The sequence below is a fragment of the Mustela nigripes genome, chromosome 5, assembly GCF_022355385.1.
Source record: "Mustela nigripes isolate SB6536 chromosome 5, MUSNIG.SB6536, whole genome shotgun sequence".
Lineage (NCBI taxonomy): Eukaryota > Metazoa > Chordata > Mammalia > Carnivora > Mustelidae > Mustela > Mustela nigripes.
In genome coordinates, this window is record NC_081561.1 from 110544902 (window position 1) to 110555816 (window position 10915).

The following is a 10915-nucleotide window of genomic DNA, read 5'->3' on the forward strand; positions in this document are numbered from 1 at the left end:
CTAATTCAATTGTGTGCTCACTCAGTTCAGAGGGAAGTCCATGGAGGGAACAGCACCATACTGTGTTTGGGTGCTGGAGGGATGAAGATCCTGTGCTGGGGAGTGAGGAGAGCAAATGCATTGCTTCTCACTGAATGTGTTGATCATGCGTTGCTCTGAAGCTTTCTTATTCATTTAGTTCAGGTGAAAACTCTGCTGTGAAAAGATTACATACATCTTGACTGATTTTGTAATGGTTGTAACAGTTTTTCTTTTTCCTGAATTCTACTTTTAATTGCTGTTATTTAAGAGTGGACTCTATCAGTTCACTGAATTTTTTTCAACTTAATTATAGCCAGTTACCATACCATAGATTGCATGGCTTATACCTATTCTGAATTTGTCATTAAAGTCCCCGGATGCCCCATTAATCTCATGTTGTTGTTTAGAAAGACCTACATTGTAATCTCTCATGGACCAAAGCTAAGCTAATGCTGCTCATTTTGTATTGTTCTTATTTCATATTGTGCTCATGATATTTGGACAAATTATAAATACCTCTGGTGATAATGAATTTATATGAATGTTGGATTTGCCTACAAAGAACCAGCTCTCAGTAGGATCTGTGCTTTGAGTTATTTGTATATCGTGATGATAGATGTGATCCTCATTCAAATACCCTCTTCTAGCCATTTCTCCAGAAATGATTATTTCATGTGTGCTCTGGATAACAGGTAAAGGTAAACACTCTGTCTTGTACATTAGGCCTTATTCATTGAGTAAGACTTCTAGTTTCATACTTATACTTAGTAGGTTTACATTGAAAAGACCAGTGCTTCAGGGACTTTTAATTTTCTCCTAGGTATCTGGTTTCTAATGATAACAATAGAATTACAGAATTTTTGGAAATAAAGGGAGCAAGAGACTCTCTAATCCTGATTTTACAGGTAGTGAGAGAGAGGCTTAGTGAATTTGAGCTATAACATTAGTTAATGACAAAGTCAGGACTTGAGTCTGATTCTGTTCCTTTTAATTACTTATAAAATGGGCGTTCTCTGTGGTAGGCACTATGCTAATTGCTAAATACAGAAGTGGACGAGGTAGATCCAGACCCTAAGAGATAAAAAGTTACTGAGTCTATCTCCTTTCAACTGGACCTATGAAGTAGATCAGCTCAATGTTGACTTCTTGAAGGACATTCATGGTTTAAAGTAATACTTAAAATATATAAATTCTTATATAACTTTTCTTTCTTTCTTTGTTTCTTTTTTTTTTTTTTTAAAGAGAGAATGTGCATGTGAGCTGGCAGGTGGGGGGTTGGGCAGAGGGAGAAGAAGAGAGAGAGAATGTTAGCAGGCTCCACACACAGGGCAGAGCCCTCTGCAGGGCTTGATCTCATAACCTGGAGACCATGACTCTGAGTCATTGCCTGAGGCAAAATCAAGAGTCCAATGCTTAATTGACTGAGCCACCCTGGTACCTCCTTAGGTAACTGCTTTTAATCCTGGCCTGTTCTTCCATTTTTAACATTATGGTTTTACAAGAAAGTTAGCTTCATTAACATGCTCCTCTTCCCACTGATGTAGTTTATTTCTTCGAAGTTCTTTGACTTTGTGCCGGTGGTCTCTCTTGTTTCCTAAAAGTAGTCCTAAAAGAAAGCCTGAGAGGGAAACTACTAAAGATCAAGAAAGAGAAGGCCTATCCTTCTCCTGCATTCCACAGACTGCTAATCCTAAGAATCATTCTTCTGATGGTTTCCCTGATAGCTAGTTTCTCAAGATTTTTCAGGATTAATTTATTCTCTCCTCTCTACATCTTCTTTTATTTTCTATCTTGAAAGATACCAGAACAAAAAGCTAGGTCCCACATCTGCCAGCATGAAGCCTTGTCATGGCTTTTTTTTTTTTTAATTAGCAAGAAATAATTTTCTATTTTAAAAATGTTGTCATTTTGTCTTTAATGAAAATTTATGTTTACATGAAGCTTATTGTTTACACAGTGCTTCATATATTTCATACTTTAAAAAAAAATAGTTTACATATTAATTTGTGAGAGAGAGCATGCACTCGTCAGGGGAGAGGGGCAGAAGAAGAGCGGGGAGAGGCAGACTCCATGTTAAGTTTGGAGTCCTAAGTGGGGCTCGATTCCAGGACCTTGAGATCACGACCTGAGCTGAAACCGAGTCAGACTCCTTTTTTTTTTTTTTTTAAAGATTTTATTTATTTATTTGACAGAGAGAGATCACAAGTAGGCAGAGAGGCAGAGAGAGAGGAGGAAGCAGGCTTCCCGTTGAGCCAGAGAGCCCAATGTGGGGCTCGATCCCAGGACCCTCAGATCATGACCTTAGCCAAAGGCAGAGGCTTAACCCACTGAGCCACCCAGGTGCCCCAAGAGTCACTCTTAACCAACTGTGCCACTCAGCTGCCCCAGAATTTCTTTGTCATTTTACATATATCATTTTATGGTCTTTATCATTTAACATTTTATATTTCCTCCATTTTACAGTGTAGAACCAAAGTCTCAAAATGTGTGATGATAAATAAGATTTATTTATAAGATTTTGCTATCTGCTAGAAGGAGGTGCAGTTGGCTGAGAAGTGATCTTGACTTATTCCATTAAGACACTACCACGGTGACCTTTAAAACCATTTCTCTTTATTCACAAATTATATTGAAGTCTTCCTGAACAAAATTTTTTCAGAGCATGAAGCATGTTTTGAAAACATGTTTGAATAGAACATAGCAAAATTTTAAATAGCAATATGACGTTGTGTCCCCTTAACAATGTATGAGCTTATGCAGGATTTGTTAAACAATTTGTAGAAGTAATGCCATTTCATTTGCAACCATGTGGATGGAACTAGAAGGTATTATGCTAAGCGAAATAAGTGAATCAGAGAAAGACAATTATCATATGATCTCTCTGATAGGAGGAATTTGAGAGGCAGGGCAGGGGATCACGGAGGGTATGGAGGGAAAAAAGTGAAACAAGATGGGATTGGGAGGGAGACAAACCATAAGAGACTCTTAATCTGTTGAAACAAACAGAGGGTTGTTGGGGGTGGGAGGGAGGGTTAGGTTGCTGAGTTATGGATATTGAGGAGGATATGTACTATGGTGAGTGCTGTGAAATGGGCAAGCCTGATGATTCACAGACCTGTACCCCTGGGGCAAATAATACATTCTATGTTAATAAATATATATATGAAATAAGACTTCATAAAAAAACAAAAGAAGTAATGACATTTGATCTTCTATAAGTAGTCTTCCCTTGGAAAGGGTCCTAGCATAGAGTTAAGTGTGTGGACTCTGGAAGCAGACTGTCTAGTTTCAAATCTTGGCTCTTTTACTGTATAACCTTAGGCAAGTTATTTAACATCTCTGTGTGTCAGTTTCTTAATCTATAAAGTGTCCTAAAAAAATGACCCTAGCTCATCGGATTATTGTGAAGATTGAAAATCATGTGTACACGCATATACACACACATGCACGCTATACATATATATAGAATAGTACTTGGCACATAGTAAGCCATTTGAAGTGTTAGCTATCACCACTAAGATAGTATGTCAGGAAAGCAATCTGGACTTGGAGTGGTGGGAGAGTGACTTCAAGGACACAGAAGAACAGAGTAGAGCAGAAAGGCAGGAGTGTGTGTGATAGAGGTCGTATTGGTGGGTACAGTGAGGTCAGCAGCTCTTTGCAAGCCCTGAAAGGCTCAGGATGACCTTGTATGTGTAGTGTACTGCTTTCCCTGCTGAGCTTGGTTTGGAGGTGCAGAGTTACCCTTTGGGGTGAGTCTTGGAGTGAACAACCCCTAGTCCCTTTCTTAGTTGAGGCAAATGATCAGAATAAAGACTTTGGAAAAAGGCCACACGAAAGCTTCCAGTCATGGGAATTGGGCCATGTAGCGACCAACTTGATCTACAAAACTCAAGAAAGTTGCTAGATAAGAATGAAGACATCACAACAGTGCTATCCCATCAGAAGGTGTCAATGGAGGTCATATGTTTCTGTCTTGGGAAATAGCTTTGCTTTCTGGGTCTGACCTTCAGGACATAATCTTATTCCTATATGATCTGAACTGGAGCTAGGAGTGGGCATGGGGGAAAAGTCAAAGTTGCTTAAGAATTTTCTCTTTCAAGTCAGTGTTGCTCTGTGAACCAGGTTCAGGCTGGGGCTCTTTGTGCTGGGAAGTTTCCCTGCCCATCTTCCTTCTTAAGATCATTGTGGGCAAGGGCTGACCATATGCACTATTTCTCCTTGGTAACTACCTGGTATCTGTTATAATTCCAGGTGACTGATAAATAATTGGTGGATGAATTTTAAAAGCTAGAGGGAATAGGGGGAGATGAGGTAAGAGCTGACTTAGCCAGAGGCTAAAAAGGAATGAGGCTTCAGGACTGATTCCTGGTCATTTGAAGTGCCCACCAGATCAGCACTTTCATATTACAGGAAACTATATAAACTTCTGATGATGCTTGGGTGCAATGGAGCAGAAGGAAATGAAAATTGATTCCAATTCTACGCGAGAAACCTGTAAAGAAACATTTCAGGAACAGAGAGAGCCAGTGAATGTAGTTTTAAAGAATGTATACCAGTGTCTCTTATAAATGGACATTAATAAGGACTATTGTCATTTGCTAGATAGAGAAGTTGAGACAAAGAATAGCAAATGACTCGAGCCTCTACACCTAGTAGAGGGCAGGAGCCAATCGGTCTTATGTGCTGTTCTGTCTTCCTGTTTAAAATTGATAAAATCTAAACAGCTAATGAGGCTGTGTTTAATTATAGGAAAGAGACCTAAAATGATTTAGCTCATGACAGGTGCAACTCCTTCGGGTAAGGAGGGAGATCCAGCTCTTTGTGTGGAGTAGGGAAGCAGAACAGATGTAAGAAGCCATCCTCTAAATGACTGTGAGGATTTCAAAATCAGCATAGGAAGCTTCAGGCTGTGGCCTAATCCCTCCCGAAAGAAAGTTATTCTGGTCTCACTTGGAACTGAAGCCTCAAGCAGTTAGCCCAAGGTGGAGGGTGTCAGAAAAAAAGGCATGGCTTTAATTCAAGCAGAATCAGTCTGCTGTCTATGAAAGACCAGACTCAAGTTGTCCTCCCAGGACAATTGTCTTTCCTGTTCCTTAGTTCAGGTCACCTCGGTTTCTTTCCTGAAGCCCGTCTATGTTTTGTGAAGAAACTTGGTAGCTGTACAGTCTTGATTTACAAAGAAATATTCTGCAAGACTGGGGCTTTGGCACATGAATTTTAATGATTTCCCTCATAGTGGGCAGACCTGGTGGAGTGGATAGTCTTGTGCTGGGTTTTAGGTCCCTGCATTGTCTGAAGCTACTAGCGCAACAAACCTTTGCTATCAATGGAGAATTTTAAAAGTCAACTTTCACACTGGCTTTAGAATATCAAAGGGAATATAAAAACCAGAAAGGCAATATCGGAATTCTAACTCAAGGCTAAGAAAAATGTTACAGTAAACTGCCATAAACCTCAAGCTCTTGAGATGGTAGCAGTGGGAAGTGGGACACAGGAAGGCTATATTTTGATTTTCAAAAAAGATCAGTGAAGAGAATTTTTTTTTCTTTTCTTTCTTTTCTTTTTTCAAGGTTAGCATGTCTTTTGCCATTTCAGTTTTAGCACTGGACACATATTGTAAGTATTTTATTCCATGGCACCCTGAGCTGCTCTCTCTCCCCCTCTTTTATCTATTTATTTTGTCTCTTTCCTAGTAGACTCTGAGCATCTTTATTCTTTTTCTCTATCCCCACTTCTTAGGATCATGCCTAGCAAAAGGTAGATCCTTAATAAATGTGTGTTGAATGAAAAACAGAATTCCAGCATGTGGAAAAACCAAAGGATAATGAAAAGATTAATTATTTAATTCATGCTTTCATTTTTGGTTCAATGTCTTAGGTTGTATTTTGATTCATAGATAGCAGGGTGCTCTGCCACAGTAGGTCCGAGTGAAAATTATGGACTCTGGAGTTAGGTTTTCTGAGTTTGACTCTTACCTGTATCACTTATTGTCTGTGCAGCTTTGCATGAATTGCTTAACCTCTCTGTGTCTCAGTTTTCTTATTCGTAAATGGGGGATATTAGTAGACTATACCTCAAGGAGTTGTTAGGAAAACCAAATGATTTAATCCATGTGAAGCACTTAGATCAGTTTTTGGTCTGTATTAAGTGCTGTGCCAGTGTTTGTTACTGTTTTATTAATCATGCCCTGGGAGTGATTCTCAGAAAGCAAGTCTACTAAAAGGGTTCTATCTTACTACCAAAAACTCAGTTGAGTTTTCCAGTCTCTTTGTTTTAATAAGTATTCAAAGTGACATGTGGTTTCCTCTCAGTCCTTTTCTGGAATTTATTTTTAGTAGCTGGGAAAGCTGATATTTTAAATGATCACAGCTTTTGATACCCATGGATTTGGCCAAGACCAGCTTTCAAATAAATGTGATATGAGGATCCTTAGGTCAGGGATGGGTTCTAAAACTACTCTTAAGTCTTATGTGGAGTGAGGGGATCACACCCTCATTATAAATCTGCAATACAAATATAATATAGTTCCCCCAATAATCCTAGTTTTCAAAATTTGATTCCTTATAGGGAATGCTTCTGGTTTATGTGACTTGAGTTAGGTCAATGGAAAGCCTGATGGACTGAACGGTGAATGCCTAAACTGAAAAAAAATGTGACTCTTTGGACTGTTGCAGTTCTTAGAAATGTGAAGTTATGTAAAAGCAGTATGTCGGCTCTCTGCAGGATGCTTGATGGTATTTCATGGCATGTTTAAATCTCCGCAATCTGAGAAGACACACTTCTCTGTCTCAGCCTCAGATTGGCTTTTAGTTACATTATCCTTCTGCTGCTTTCCCTTCCCGTTTGATTTACTTTTGTGTGTGTGGAGCTTCTCAAAGCCTTAACCATATGGGATTCTATTAAGTGGCACTAGTAACCAAGTTGAACACCAATAAACATGAACTGGCTCATTATAGGGCAGGAATAAGGAAATGGCAAGTGCTGGTAGTTATATAGGAGTTTACGCATCTACTAAAAAGTGTTCTGTTTTTTAAGCGACCTTTTATGGCATATTTGAGGTGCTTTCCTGTGTTGAAAAATCTTTGCATCTCTTTCACATTAAATATTTCAAGATCATTTAGTTATTTATTCTTCAAATACAATGAGTAAAACTATCCCAAAAGGAGGAAAATGGCAAATTGCTGAAATTACAACTGTTTTTACTTTTCTCTATTGGAAGTAGCTTTAAAATCCATGGGGGGAAAATCCAATTTGAAGGAAAGCAGTATTAGAAAGCATGCAATTATGTATAGTGAATATTTCCTCAATGATGGAAAAATTCAAAATACATGAAGAGAAGCCTTCGTGACCATTTTCTCAATAAGGTGAGTTGATACAATGCACTGCTACTGGGGACTCCTGTTGCCAAGGAGGCTGAGTAGAAATGGATTTATTTTTGTATTCTGGACCGGGATAAGGGCACAATATCACTGATGGAGATGGGACCATGTGCCAGAAACCACATAGGAATTAAGAATATGCAATTTGATTTCCCATTCTGATTCTGCTCCTGAGAATAATAATAGTGATGATAATAGCAACTATTAATATTTAATTTGATAATACAATTGTTACACACATTAAGTGAGATATTTTCTCCAGTTATCAAGTCCTGACATGTGATGTGAGTCAAGCCTCTTAACCAAGTTTTATTTCCGTTAGTAAAATGGAATAAACTACTCTTTTTGCTACCTGGAAGATAAAGGCCCTTAAAGATTTTCTATTAGATATAGGTTATATTTACATTAATATAGGAGTTGGGATAGCTAATTTTGTGAGTTCTTATGGGCATCTACTTAGTGTTCTTTTCCATTTCCTATATGTTGGTGTTTCTTTTCATATAATAATTGCATTCAGGCATGTGTGAAGCTGTTGGACAAGGAGAATGTGAAAATGACTCCTGCTTTTTTTTTTTTAATTTTTTAGGATTATTTATTTATTACTTGAGAGAGAGAGAAAGAGAGAAAGAGAATGAGCAGGGAGGAGAGAGAGAAGCAAGCTTCCTTCTGAGCAAGGAGCCTGACATGGAGCTCTATCCCAGGACCATGGGATCATCACCTGAGCTGAAGGCAGGCACGTAGCTGACTGAGCCACCCAGGCACCCCTGACTCCTGCTTCTTCACTCAACACATGGAAAGATGGGTAGAGTATTGTGAAGCATACTTTAACTCACCCAGGATGAGTGTGCTGAACTCTAGAAATAGGGTACAGAGTTCCTATAGCCTCAAGTACAGGCACTTAATGGTGAAGCATTTATTTAGTCATATCTGGGCCCTACCTCTATAAACACAAATTTTATATGGCTTATGGGAATGAGGCACTTAAAGAAATTAGATGAGGAAAAATAAATCAGGCATAAACCCTCGAAATACAAGAAAGGAAATTGAGAGTGAATGAAATATACGCTTTTCTTTCCATTTCTTATGTCTACTCTTCAGGTTTTATGGAATTATTTTCCCAGAATTTGGTTATTGGGTTTATGGGCTACCCTTCTCAGTCTTTTTATTATTTTTATTATTCTCTCCCCATCAGAGGTACCCTTATCTTGAATTTGGTAATTATTATTCCCATTTACATCTTATTCTTTTACTAAAGACAGTAATATATAGGGTACATTGATAAATATGTAGAAGGAAAATGGTGTATGGCTTTTCATATTGTAATGTTTTTTATGAATAGTCAGTCTATTTTACTGAAATTTCCCAATTTTTGCTCAACATTATGTTTGTGAAATTCATCCATGTGAATATGCATGATTCTAGTTTACTCATTTTCATGGCTACATAGTTACCCATTATATGAATATACTACAAATAATTTATTCATTATTCTCTTGATTGACATTCATGTTGTTGTTGGTTTTTGACAGTTGCTATGAGAGCAGCTGCACATGGCTTTTTGTGTATATATGCAAGAATTTCTCTAGAATACATGCTTAGAAGAAGAATTGCTAGGTTCTAGGATTTGTGCTTCAACTTGACTAGATATTGCTGAATTACTCTTCAAGGTGGTGAATATTAATTTACATTCTCGCTAGCAGTGTGTCAACTTTCCTGTTGCTCTGCATGCTCTCCAGTATTTGTGATTGTCAGACTATTTAATGTTTTCTTATCTGATGAATAAGAGATAGTGTTATATTATGGTTTTAATTTCCTCTCCCCCATTACTAATGTGACTGAGCATCTAGTCATGTTTATTGGCCATTTGGGCTTCATATTCTCTGAATTTCTATTCATATGTTTTTGTTCATTTACCAATTGATTTAATTATCTATTTTCCCCTGTCAACTTTTTTTATTGCTATAAAATATGAATAACACACTCTTTGCCATTTTAACCATTTTTACATGTACAGTTCTGTGGCATTAAGTACATTCATAGTGTCGTACAACCATCACCATTATTGTGTCTCCAGAACATTTTCATCATCTCAAACAGAAGCTCTGTACCCATCAGGCAATTTTAATTTCCTTCTGTCTCCACCCTTCCCCCAACTCCTGGTAACTTTTCATCTATTTTATGTCTTTATGAATTTGCCTGCTTAAGATAGTTCATATAAATGAAATCATACAATATTTGTCCTCTTGCATTTAGCATATTTTACTTAGCATAATGTTTTCAATTTCATCCATGTTGCAGCATGTATCAGAAATTCATTTCTTTTTTTATGGCTGAATAATATTCTATTGTATGCATATATTGCATTTTATGTGTCCTTTCTTTTGTTGATGAACACTTAGGTTGTTTCTACCTTTGGCTATTATGAACAATCCTGCAATGAATACTGACACACAGCATCTGTTTGAGTCCCTCTTTTCAATTCTTTTGGGTATATATTTAGGAGTGGAATTGCTGGGTCATATGGGTTAGAATTTGTTTTTGAGGGATTGCTACACTGTTTTCCACAGAAAATGGACCATTTTACATTCCCATGATCAATGTACAACAGTTTCAGTTTCTCCACATCCTCTCCAATATTTGTTATTTTCCATTTTAAAAAGAAATTATAGCCATCCTAGTAGGTATGAAGTGGTATTTCATTATAGTCTTCATTTGCATTTTCCTAATGACTAATGGTATTGAGCATCTTTTCATTGATTATTTGTGTACCTTCTTTGGAAAAGTATCTATTTAAGTCCTTTACCAATTTTTGAAGTTGGGTTATCCAGGGGAGGAGTCAAGATGGCGGAGAAGTAGCAAGCTGAGACTGCTTCAGCTAGCCGGAGATCAGCTAGATAGCTTATCTAAAGATTGCAAACACCTGAAAATCCATCGGCAGATCGAAGAGAAGAAGAACAGCAATTCTGGAAACAGAAAAACAACCACTTTCTGAAAGGTAGGACCGGCGGAGAAGTGAATCCAAAGCGACGGGAAGATAGACCCCGGGGGGAGGGGCCGGCTCCCGGCAAGCGGCGGAGCAACCGCACACAAAATCAGGACTTTTAAAAGTCTGTTCCTCTGAGGGACATCGCTCCAGAGGCTAAACCGGGGCGAAGCCCACGCGGGGTCAGCGTGGCCTCAGGTCCCGCAGGGTCACAGAAGGATCGGGGGTGTCTGAGTGTCGCAGAGCTTGCGGGTATTGGAACGGGAAAGCCGGCTACAGAGACAGAGCCGACAGTAAGCTCGCAGCTCCGTGTTACCTTGAACCGGTCGCAGGCTCGGTGAGCTCGGAGCGCGGCCGGAGGTCAGGCAGACGGGAGTAACTGGGCGCTGTTCTCTGAGGGCGCACTGAGGAGTGGGGCCCTGGGCTCTTGGCTCCTCCGGGCCGGAGACCAGGAGGCCGCCATTTGTATTCCCGTCCTCTGGAACTCTACGGAAAGCGCTCAGGGAACAAAAGCTCCTGAAAGCAAACC